The sequence below is a fragment of the Astatotilapia calliptera genome, chromosome 22 (assembly GCF_964374335.1).
Source record: "Astatotilapia calliptera chromosome 22, fAstCal68.1, whole genome shotgun sequence".
Lineage (NCBI taxonomy): Eukaryota > Metazoa > Chordata > Actinopteri > Cichliformes > Cichlidae > Astatotilapia > Astatotilapia calliptera.
This window is the reverse complement of record NC_137442.1, coordinates 30,469,010-30,481,182: the sequence shown is the minus strand read 5'-3', so window position 1 is coordinate 30,481,182 and position 12,173 is coordinate 30,469,010. Positions and strand designations below refer to the sequence as shown.

Here is a 12,173-nt window from a genome sequence, read left to right as displayed (position 1 = left end):
CGATCAGTAGGTGACCTGCTCTACCTCCCGAGTTACAGCCACCCAGTGGTAAACATGAGTAAACCCTCACTAGGTTTTGGATAAAGTGTACACTCACAAACCTTTCAAACCTGCATTTAAAACATTGGCTACCATAGCAGTATAGTATTGCAACATGCCATTTGGGTCTTCTAAATAAAACAGGAAAAGGAACATAAATAGTGTCATCATTGCCAGACCTGGCCCACATCTGGTTGACAGACACCCTGCCATGACACCAGTCAGTCAGAAGTGGCAGCTGATGCCGGATCTGGGTCAGTCCTGTTTGCTATGTGGGTTTAAGTAATTCATGTTGGTTTGCTGGTGTTAGTTTTTAAAGGCATTAGCTAACTATTATGATGATGTAGGAACAACACTAATACAGTAAATTTCAGATCATACAAGAAGAGGTGACTATCTCATAATAATATGGCAGCTGTAATGAAAACACAAGATTTGACCGTAAATTGATAAAGTTAACAAAACCTAGTTTTTACTATGATAAACATTTTTATTATTTCAAATAATAGAATTAGCTCTGGGACATATACTCCACTTGCACTCTGAGTTTAAAAAATGGCTTTAATTTCAGTCTGTGATGCAAAAGACGGTGTGAGATTGAACAGAATTGAATGACACAAAAATTGTGGATTTTATTTTAGTTTTCAAAAATACAGTATCATTAACAAGTGTCCAAGTGGATATAAAAAAAAATACTTACCATAGTTTTAATACCGGTAAACTGATTTTGCCCAAGTGCTAGTTCCTGCTGATCAATATTTACAACATGACACACTTCATTTAAAAGCTACAAATAGAAGTTAAAAGGTATACCACAACTGGAACTTCTGTGTGTGTAGAAGTAGCAACTGCTCCCAATAGAAGGCTGCTGCTACAAACTCTTGAGGACGGAAGAGAGGCCCAACGGTGTGTGTATACAGCATCAGTATACAGCAATTTCCCTAATAAGATGGAGCGGCCGAAGAGTGAACTGTCAAAAGTACTGAATATGACGTCACTTATTTATGTGTGAATGTTTAATAATTAAAGTCAGCCACATATCCACAAACACAACAAGCTGAAAGTCAGTGATATATGTATATGTGTGTATATGTGTACACACACACACACACACACACACATATATATGTATATATATATATATATATATATCATAATAATCTGACAATACTATAATATTGGCTATATTATATTTACATTACCACAGTGAGATGACTTTAGTCTCATGAACAACATTAACTAATTGTTATTTATTAACTAATCTTAAATGACTGTTCAGCACAGAAATGAAGCCCAACAATCATGTTTTACAGTCCCGTGGTCTCAGTCTCAGATACTCAACTAATCACAGTGATGTCATGACAAAAATGAGTGACCAACAAAACATTTTTCTCCTTCATTTCTGTCAAACAAAGCTGTATGTAACGTGTCTCGCGATTATTATCATGGTTGCTAGGCAACCTGAACAGCGCGACGAAGCGTATACCATCCCATTTCACAAGCCTCTCACTTCCGCATTTCTCGTACTTATAGTACGCACCGTACATAGTACGCGTAGTGCGCGTACTTCAAGCGTGCAGACCCTGAATTGGGACACAGCCATAGTGCGGCCCAGAACAGTTGTCAATGGTCGTGTCCAAATTTATGGGCTGCATCTTCCTGAGGCCGCATTTGTAGACCGATTATGTCATAGCGACGCGCCGAAGGCTGTCCAAATTCGTAGACTGCTCCGAATGCAGCCGACAAATGCGTCGGGCTCAGAGAAGAGCTCGAGAGGATGTGGAGGGTGAAGGTGTTACGGGAGGTCTGTTAAGAGAGCCTCCGTGCAAAAAGAATAGGAATTCTAGTAGGGACCAGCAACAAACCACCACGCACACACTGCAATGGGTTACACAAAATTTATTTGTTCTTCCTCTAGGCAAACTACCGGCTGAAGACAACCCCGGCCAGGGATCCAAAGCCCAAAGACCACCGCGGTCCGAGTTCTTCGCCTAGTTACAAACAGGGGAGAGAGGGTCACTGCACGAACACGCAACCAACACGTATCAATCCTGCAGCTCCCTAAAACAGGTTTGCCACCCACCTTTTCAGGCTTTAACTTTGTTCGAGGCTGGGTCTCCACATTACCTCCCGGCAGTTAAACTTCCCCGAGCTGGTCCAGTTCTTCTTATCGGGGCGCAGGAGGTCTCCAGTCTAGTGCTCGTTTTCCTCTTTTCCAACACGTCCCTTTTTTTCCAGCACGTCCTCTCTTTTCCAGCACGTCCTCTCACAGCTCCATAGGAATACGTCCTCCTTTCCACGTCCTCCGTTTCGTTAAAAGCAAAAACCAGGCCAGGCTAAAAAAAAATCCTTTCTATTAAAAATGCGCACACTTTGTCCTGGATCTCCGGGGCTCTCCTGCTTCACCGAGGTCCTACTAAAAACAACAACAACACTTCCTGCTTCCTCTCCCCTTTATAAAGAGGAACTCCAATCAGCTGCTCCCTGTATTCAACTCCGCCTCACTGGCAGCTGGGCTAGAGTAAAATCTCCCCTCCCACACAGGTGCAACAACCGTAAATAAACACAAAAACATGCAATTAATCCAAAACAAACTCAAAAACAAAACCAACAAAACTTAGGGGGGGGGGGGGGGGGGTTTCTCTCCGTCCTTTCCCACCATGCTATACTCCGTAACACCCACCCCAACTTTTTCCTAGCCCGTCCTCGGGCACTCTACTAAGTATATCGAGGTGGGGGCTTCCCGAGATTTTCACGGGCAGATCTCCTTAAACCCTCCTGAGTTGCAGGGGCGGACTTGTTGGAGGACGGATAGTGACCTGGCCCTGGCATCTGCTGTGCCATACTCCATAGAAGTAACCACTGGTCTGAGGCTGTCGCTATATCATGCGCAGCTGCCGTTCCTGGTTCTAAGGCGCCACCTCCTGTTTTATCATTGACGGAAGGCAAGAAAGTACATATGCGCAGGCGATTACGATGGACCACTCTAACAGGCCCATCTTTACCTTCTGGCCGAACTCTGTAGACTGGGTTCATAGGGTTTGGCTGGCCAACTACAATTTGGATCTCTTCCTCCCAGTGTGCTGCCAGTTTACCCTGTCCGTCCCTTCTTGTCGTATGGACTAGAACCCTTTCCCCCGGGAGCAATGGTGCTGCCCTAGCCCCAACATCATACCTGTCCTTCATCCGGCCTGCAGCCTTCTGGCTGCTCTTTTCCACCATCTGGTATGCCAGCCTCAAGCGCTCATGATGTCTCCTCACCCACTCCTGCGTCGTGGTTGACTCCATGGGTCTCTTCGTCCCCATCAACAGCTCGCCTGGCAGACGAGCATTCCATCCAAACATCAGGTAATGGGGGGTGTAACCTGTAGACGCATGGACAGAGTTATTATAAGCCTGGAGCAGTTCGGGCAAACATTGTACCCACCGAGTCCGCCTCTCTTCCTCTAGGGTGGACAGCATATTTATTAATGTCTGATTGAAACGTTCACAGGCCCCATTTCCCTGAGGATGATAGGCAGTAGTTCGACTTTTCCGACAATTATAATACTGACAGAGCTCCTTTATGAGGGCGGACTCGAAATTAGCACCTTGATCCGAGTGCAGTTGTTCTGGGCATCCAATTGGCTGAATAATATGTTTCAACAACATCTTCGCTGTAGTTGCAGCGGTCTGGTCCCTGGTAGGTATTGCCCAAGCATACTTTGTAAACAAATCAGTGGCAACCAAAATGTACTGGTATGAGTCTGCCGGTCTACCTAATGTCAGGAAATCAACTGCCACGGTTTGGAGAGGTGCGTGTGTAAGAACAGGACTAAGTGGGGCCTGACCGTCACCACGACCTTTATGACGTACACACCGTTCACAGGATGTTGTCCAGTCCCGCACTCTCTTCTCCATTTGAAGCCAATAAAAACTACGGCGCAGCATCGAAAGTGTCTTTGCCACCCCCAAATGACCATTCCTTTCATGGAAAGCCTTCCATGTTGGTTGCTGTTCCTCCAAAGGAACAAGGATTTGGTAGTACGCCTCACAGGTGTTGGAATCCACCCCCCTGCGGACCAGAACACCCTCCAACAACTCCAGCCGTGACCATTGTTTCATGTAGTTTAAGACTGCAGTAGGCTCCTGGCGTCTTTCCTCCCCAGATGGCATCTTTCCTCGGGCCATGTAGTATCTCACTCTATGCAGCGTGGGGTCCTGCTCTTGTAAGCCTTGCCAGCATCCTGGATCCCAATCGATGTTCACAGCCTGAACCCATGCTTTTTCGTCCACCCTCTGTGGAGGCACCAAATCCTGGGGTTGCACCTGCAATGGCATTCTAGACAGAACATCAGCATTCACATTTTCCTGGCCAGGCCGATACTTAATATCAAATTGATAATTTGCGAGCTGGGCTACCCACCGTTGTTCCACTGCGCCCACTTTTGCAGTCGATAAATGGACCAATGGATTATTATCAGTATAAACTGTGAACAGAGACCCCCATAGATAATCTTTAAATTTCTCAGTCACCGCCCACTTCAAAGCGAGCAGCTCCAGTTTAAAGGAGCTATAGTTTGCATCATCCCTTTCGGCGGGTGCTAAGCTTCTGCTAGCATAGGCTATCACACATTCCTTCCCATCTTGTACTTGAGACAGTACTGCACCAAGGCCCACTTTACTGGCATCCGTATAAAGCCGGAAGGGTAATCTGAAATCAGCAAAAGCTAAAATAGGAGCCTCGAGCAATTTCTGCTTCAGAAGATCAAAGGACTGCTGACAATCCTCATCCCAATTTATGGGGATATTCTGTTTTTTATTCTTCGGTACTCCCACTAGCAGCGAGTTAAGAGGCCTAGCAACACCCGCAAACCCTGCAATGAACCGCCGATAATAACCGGCAAAGCCCAAGAAGGAACGCACCTGATGAATAGTCTGCGGGGCCGGCCACTTCTGTACAGCGGCAATCTTATCAGGGTCCGGAGCCACACCCTCACTGTTCACCAGGTGACCCAGGAACTTCACCTGTTGCTGGAAAAGAACACATTTATCAGGTCGCAACTTCAGCCCATAGCTCTTCAATCTTGCAAACACTGCCTGCAGATGTTCTAGGTGGCTGTCAAAATCCGGTGAATATACTATCACATCATCCAGATAGACAAAAGCGGACTCTGTGATTTGACTTCCCAAACAACTCTGCATCAACCTTTGAAATGTTGCTGGAGCATTACACAATCCAAAAGGCATTCTTTCAAACTCATACAAGCCAAAAGGAGTACAAAATGCAGTTTTTTCCCTGTCAGCTTCAGAAACTTTCACTTGCCAATACCCACTTGCTAGATCAAGGGTGGAGTAGTATTTTGATTTAGTCAGCATCGTCAAGGTCTCTTCAATTCTAGGTAATGGATGGGCGTCTTTATGTGTCACTGCATTCAACTTGCGGTAATCCACACAAAATCTCAATTCCCCATTCTTTTTCCTTACCAGGACAATGGGTGCTGCCCAGGGACTTGTACTCTCTCGCACCACCCCTGATCGAATCATATTATTCAGCAATTCTCGCACTTCCTGATACATTTTAGGGGGGATTGGCCTATACCGCTCTCTAATAGGAGGTGCCATACCTGTCGGAATAGAGTGCGTAATTACATCTGTGTGGCCATAATCCTCTTCGTCGGCAGCAAACACATCGCCCCACTTCCTCAAGAGACCATTTAACTTTTCCTGCTCCTCCATAGATAGATTCGACCGCCCTTGTGTCATAACTTCAATGTGAGGAGCTTTACCAGATGGTTCCGAGCTCACCTGGGATACGCCCACTTCAACGATGCCTGGCCTGGTTTGCTCAAACGTGACTTCAAAAGGTTCCTGAATGTCGACATTTTCCGTGGAGAATGTAGCCAGGGCCTCATAACGTCGTAACGTAATAGGAAAAGGATTGAGATTCCTTACTTTGATGGGGACCCGGCCTCTATAGCCAGTTCCTAGCGATCGAGCAACGGCAACTGTACTAGGCCCTTCCAATGGCTCCACCAAGATACATTGTCCTTTCCTCAGTGTCTGTGGGGCCCTAGCCCAAATCACCTGCTCACTGTGCTCAGGGATCTTGACCGGGTGGCGGTAAGCGGGTCGCAGGGTCCCTACTTGTGGTACGGGGACAGCTGCCTGAATTCTTTGACAGTCCTGAAAAGCAGATGCCCACGCTTGTTGAGCGTCTACAGTCGAGCCAACAGGCCAGGTCTGGGTCTGCGTCTGAGGTTTCAAAAAAAACACATCCCAACATGGAACGATGATGTTCATACCTAATATAGGTAATGCATTAGAATTATTGGGGTCGTCCTTTGAAATCACAATTCCCATATCTTTCAGGGTAATGTCTCCCACCTGTACTTCAGCTAACACATAGCCCACGTAAGGAATAGCCAATCCATTCGCGGCCTTCAGCTTTAGCCAATTAAGATCACTCTCTTTCCCCGGCTCCTGTTCACCAAACAATCTCCTAAAACAGGCTTGTGGCATTAATGTTACATTAGACCCAGTATCCAGCAAAAATGTCACTTCTTTACCATCAATGAATACTTCTACTTGACGGCATGCCCCTAAAAATTGAGGGTGGTTTAACTGAGTTGGACCACTATCATCCTTTCCAATCACCTGGCCCATAGCGACTGGATTTACTCGTTTAAAGCCATCTGAGATGAAGTGCCCCGACACTCTCTTGCCATGTGTCCACTAACTCCACACCTACTACAAATAGGCTGCTCATGCTCATCCCACTTGTGCCGTGGTCGCTCCACTAACCGTGGGGTTTGCTTTGTCACCGGGGGTGGCTCGGACACTTCAACACCTCCCCTATATTGAGGGGAACTAAGGTTCCACCTTTCTCGCTCACCTCTAGGAGCTGAAAACGTCCGTGGCATTGGTGCTGGTCGGACAAATTCCCTCAGCTCCTCCTGAAGAGTATTTTTGAGATCCATAATTTGCTCCTTCATTTCTGCAAGGATCTCCACTTTAAACTTATCTCTCCAATTCAGAGTATCCTGCCACTTTAAATCCCCTCTTACTACAGCACAAGCGGAGTCCTCATGTACGCCATACAGCGCATCCGCTTCCAATTGCAGAGCCTCTTTACGCACCTGTTCAAATGAGAGGTCAGGATCGTGCCTTAATAAACGCCGCAGATCATGCTGTATCTCACCCTCCCTAAGACCCAAGACAAACTGATCACGCAGGTGCAGGTCAGCCCGCCGAAACCCTTGTGGCTCTTTTGTCTGCAGGCGATGGCCCAACTCCCTTAAGCGTAACGTGAACTTTCTAATAGGCTCTTCTGTCCTTTGTCTACATTCATAAAACATGGCACGCAGGGTACCCACGGCTGTTTTGTCCCCATACAGTTCTTTAAGCTGAAGAAAGATTTTATCTGGCGTATCCCGCTCCGCTTGTTCCAGAATAAGAATTTCACGTCGTGATTCTCCTCCTAATGCACTCAATACAAAATCACATTGCTGTTCTATCGACCACTTTTGAGCACGGAGCATTGCGCTAATTTGACTCTCCCAATCTTCATAATTCGTATTAAGCCCACAAAATTTTGGTACCCAGGGCGCACCGATAAAAAATGGTGACGCCATATTCCTGGTTTCAGATAACTCATCCGCCATATTAATCAGTCTAAGGCAGGTAGGTTTGTATACTGGTCACAAATCCTGTCGACAAACGCCAAATGTTACGGGAGGTCTGTTAAGAGAGCCTCCGTGCAAAAAGAATAGGAATTCTAGTAGGGACCAGCAACAAACCACCACGCACACACTGCAATGGGTTACACAAAATTTATTTGTTCTTCCTCTAGGCAAACTACCGGCTGAAGACAACCAGGGATCCAAAGCCCAAAGACCACCGCGGTCCGAGTTCTTCGCCTAGTTACAAACAGGGGAGAGAGGGTCACTGCACGAACACGCAACCAACACGTATCAATCCTGCAGCTCCCTAAAACAGGTTTGCCACCCACCTTTTCAGGCTTTAACTTTGTTCGAGGCTGGGTCTCCACATTACCTCCCGGCAGTTAAACTTCCCCGAGCTGGTCCAGTTCTTCTTATCGGGGCGCAGGAGGTCTCCAGTCTAGTGCTCGTTTTCCTCTTTTCCAACACGTCCCTTTTTTTCCAGCACGTCCTCTCTTTTCCAGCACGTCCTCTCACAGCTCCATAGGAATACGTCCTCCTTTCCACGTCCTCCGTTTCGTTAAAAGCAAAAACCAGGCCAGGCTAAAAAAAAATCCTTTCTATTAAAAATGCGCACACTTTGTCCTGGATCTCCGGGGCTCTCCTGCTTCACCGAGGTCCTACTAAAAACAACAACAACACTTCCTGCTTCCTCTCCCCTTTATAAAGAGGAACTCCAATCAGCCGCTCCCTGTATTCAACTGCCTCACTGGCAGCTGGGCTAGAGTAAAATCTCCCCTCCCACACAGGTGCAACAACCGTAAATAAACACAAAAACATGCAATTAATCCAAAACAAACTCAAAAACAAAACCAACAAAACTTAGGGGGGGGGGGGGGGGGGTTTCTCTCCGTCCTTTCCCACCATGCTATACTCCGTAACAAAGGTAACGGTGGTCCCCGTGGTAATCGGAGCACTAGGTGCGGTGACTCCCAAGCTAGGCGAGTGGCTCCAGCAGATCCCGGGAATAACATCGGAGATCTCTGTCCAGAAGAGCGCAGTCCTGGGAACAGCTAAGATACTGCGCAGGACCCTCAAGCTCCCAGGCCTCTGGTAGAGGACCCGAGCTTGAAGGATAAACCGCCCGCAGGGGCGTGCTGGGTGTTCTATATATATATATATATATATATATATATATATATATATATATATATATATATATATATATATATATATATATATATATATATACGGACCACGCTTGATATTTGGGGAAATCGACGGCACATTTGGAGTATGCATTTGAAGCACACTTCGAATTGGGACAGCCGTCGACGCATGGCGGTGACTTAACCGCACTTGAAATGCGTACTTCAAGCGTGCAGACCCTGAATTGGGACACAGCCACGATTTGTACGGTCCGACTTTGCACATGAGCAGTAAGGATCGGGGAGTCCTGATCCGTCACTATCTTTTTATTTTTCGTTTATGTCTACATTATATTGAAATGTTTCATTATTGGAAACATTTTAAGAGATACTTGTTATTCTTAACATCTTAACAGATACTCTGACCTGTAACTATCGTAAAATGCTTCGACCGGAAGTAGACACCTTTCGCGCATGCGGGGTACCGATTGGGTTTCCGGTACGGATCGGGCAGTGACAGTCAACAATGGCGGCAGCTAGTTAGTTCTAATATTACTCTTATTATTCTTTTTGGGTCACAAAATAAACGTTTAACATATTTTCAGGCGAGAATGTAGCTGTGTAAACCTCAAATATCTGCTCAGTTTATCAAGACACCACATATTTTCAAAAGCGCTCCGACGTTTTCGGAGACGTCTGTTACCCACTAGCTCGATAGCTAGCCGGGGTTCAAGGCTCACTAGAGCTCGTGAGAGCACCGGACTCCAGGCAAATTGTTTTCAAACCCACTGCCGTCTTTTGCTACTCAGGTTAAACATGATATATGAGTCACTTAGATAACTTACAAATGTTATTGTTTGGCTTTTTTTTTTTTAGGATTTTATTTGTTCCTGAGTAAACTGGTTTGGCTGATATTAAAGTTATAGTTTTTACACAGCTGAATAAACGTCAAGCAGACAACTGATTATCAGAAGTGTGAGATGCTCGAGAATATACTCCGGTGTCCCGTTATATTTTAGATAGCAAGGAGTTTATTAAACTTCACCGAAACAATCTGCAAATTTCATTAAACTTTAATAAACTATCATCTTGTCGTTATTTTTAGTTAGCACATACCTTAAACACTTAAAGCTGTAAGCTATGATAGATATATAAGAGCAGATGCTGCTGGTACAATAAGCTGTTGTTTTACATTCAATGGATGATGATCTGACTAGTCGACTAATCTCAAAAATAATCGGTGACTAGTCGACTATCAAAATAATCGTTTGTGGCAGCCCTATTTGAGACCCACATTGAACTTTTTCTACTGATTTTTGGAAAGGCTTTTGAGGAAAAATATATGGAGTTACATTTAAAATGCAACATCTTTTTGTTTCTGAAGATTTGCACGTGGCTAAAACAAAACCAAATCTCAGCCCAAAGCAGGATGAGAATCACCTGGATCGCTGGTGAAGACTACAACCCCTAGCCCAATCTCCCAACCCTAGCTTATGTTTTGGAGACAATTAACGCCCCCCCCCCCCCCCCCCTTTTTTTTTTTGTTTTTACATGTAAATAGATTTTGATTGATGTCAGGAGAATTACTGTCTTTTACACTGGCTGTAGTTCAGGAGGTAGAACAGGTCATCTACTAATCAGTTTGGTGGTTCAATCACTGTCTGCTCCAGTACCAAATATCCTTGGGCAAGATACTGACCCCAAGTTGCTCTCTGATGCATCCATCAGAGTATGAATGTGTGTGAATGCTAGATAGACAGCACTTACGTAGAAAAAAGTGTTTGTACAAATGGGTGCACCATAACAACCTGTGCGTTTACTCTTCATGACATGATGAGAAAATATGAATGTGTGAAAATATTAAACTGAGGTAAGATTATCATCGTTTACAAAACTGTTATTTTCATCTTTTCATCCCATCCATGGTAAATGGGCTGGTTGTCATATAGTGCATTTCTATTATTATTATTATTATTATTTTTATTATTATTATTATTATTATTGTTTCATCATTAGTAGAAGTAGTAGTAGTATCCTTGGTCTTTGCTTGTTAATCTCGATAAATCTAATTATAAAAGAGTTGCCATTTACAATGCCATGAAAAATGTTAAGTTGATTTATCCACTAGTTCAATCAGTGATTTGGTCTCTTTCCAAAAAACTAATAAATAAATAAAATAAAAAATATTTTTTGTAATTTTTATTTTTTAACTGAAGTAATCATTATTACTTAAACAGGAGGCGCACACAAACTCACATACATTGGAAAGTAAGAGGCTTCAGGTGTGACTCAGATTTTGGAAAGTCAAGGATGGAAGCTCGTGATTGGATAAGCTGGGAAGCAGCTCTATCACTCTTTCTCTCTTGCACCCCCCCCCCCCCCCCACACACACACACACACACACACATGCACACACACACAATCTGATGTTTACCATCTGAGCCAGACATCAGCCGTACTTTGTCACACCTCACAGAGCTTTAGCAAGCTTTGGGGAGGTTTTTTATTAACTCCAAAGGCTGGAGATGACTCACAGCCAGTGGTCTCTCTGGACTAAGTTTGGCTGCTCATTGAAGGGACATCTGGCCTGTGCAACCAGCATTTCCTCAACAGAAAAATCTAAAATGACACATTCCTTACAGAAGCACGTAAGCAATTTTCCCATGATAGCCTGGACCATAATGGATTTCTGAAGAGGGACATCAGGAAAGGGGTTACAAAGATGGCCAGCTCTTTAATCATTTGCTGTAGTGTGCCATGATCGTGTCTCATTAGACCTTAGTCATTTAGACAACACATAAGCTGTTGACGTGGCCACTGGGTGCTCTCTGCTCCAATCACAATCACTTCTGCTGATGAAGCCTATGTACAGTACAGTTAAATGAACCACTTCACAATGCATTTACAACATCACAGTCAATTTACCCACTTTTCAAAGAGCGGGCAAAAATTGATTCAGGGAGGCCTGTAAACATGGGGTGGAGACTGTTTGCAAATCAAAAGTTGTGTGTCTGATTAAAGGGAATCATTAATAGATGAACATCATGGCATAGACATCACACACAGGCATATAAATGAAGAGGAAGAGAAGAAATCACAGCAGGGTTGGCTAAATCAAGTGCAGAATGAGATGCAAGTGGAAGATGGCAAGAGTGGAATTACAATTTTCTGCCCCCAGCATGGTTTTCAAATTAAGCTTAATGGGCGGGTGTAGCCAAGTGCATTCAAAGCAGTAGTGCTCCATCAGGGCAAGCAAGGCATGCAGTGCTTGTCTATTAGAGAAATGTAAAAATAGACAACAGTTAAACATACCAGTGAGTGAAAGCAATCTCTCTCCTTTCATCTC

General features: G+C 44.7%; 1 long non-coding RNA gene across 1 annotated transcript; it reads right to left on the bottom strand.

Annotated features, from left to right (window-relative positions):
* Nucleotides 1-1,923: 1,923 nt before the first annotated feature.
* Nucleotides 1,924-2,492, bottom strand: LOC145423364 (uncharacterized). Its single transcript, XR_013904398.1, has 2 exons — nt 2,123-2,492; nt 1,924-2,030 (listed from the first exon to the last, which is right to left on the bottom strand). It is a non-coding gene; the product is annotated as an uncharacterized LOC145423364 (long non-coding RNA).
* Nucleotides 2,493-12,173: the final 9,681 nt, after the last annotated feature.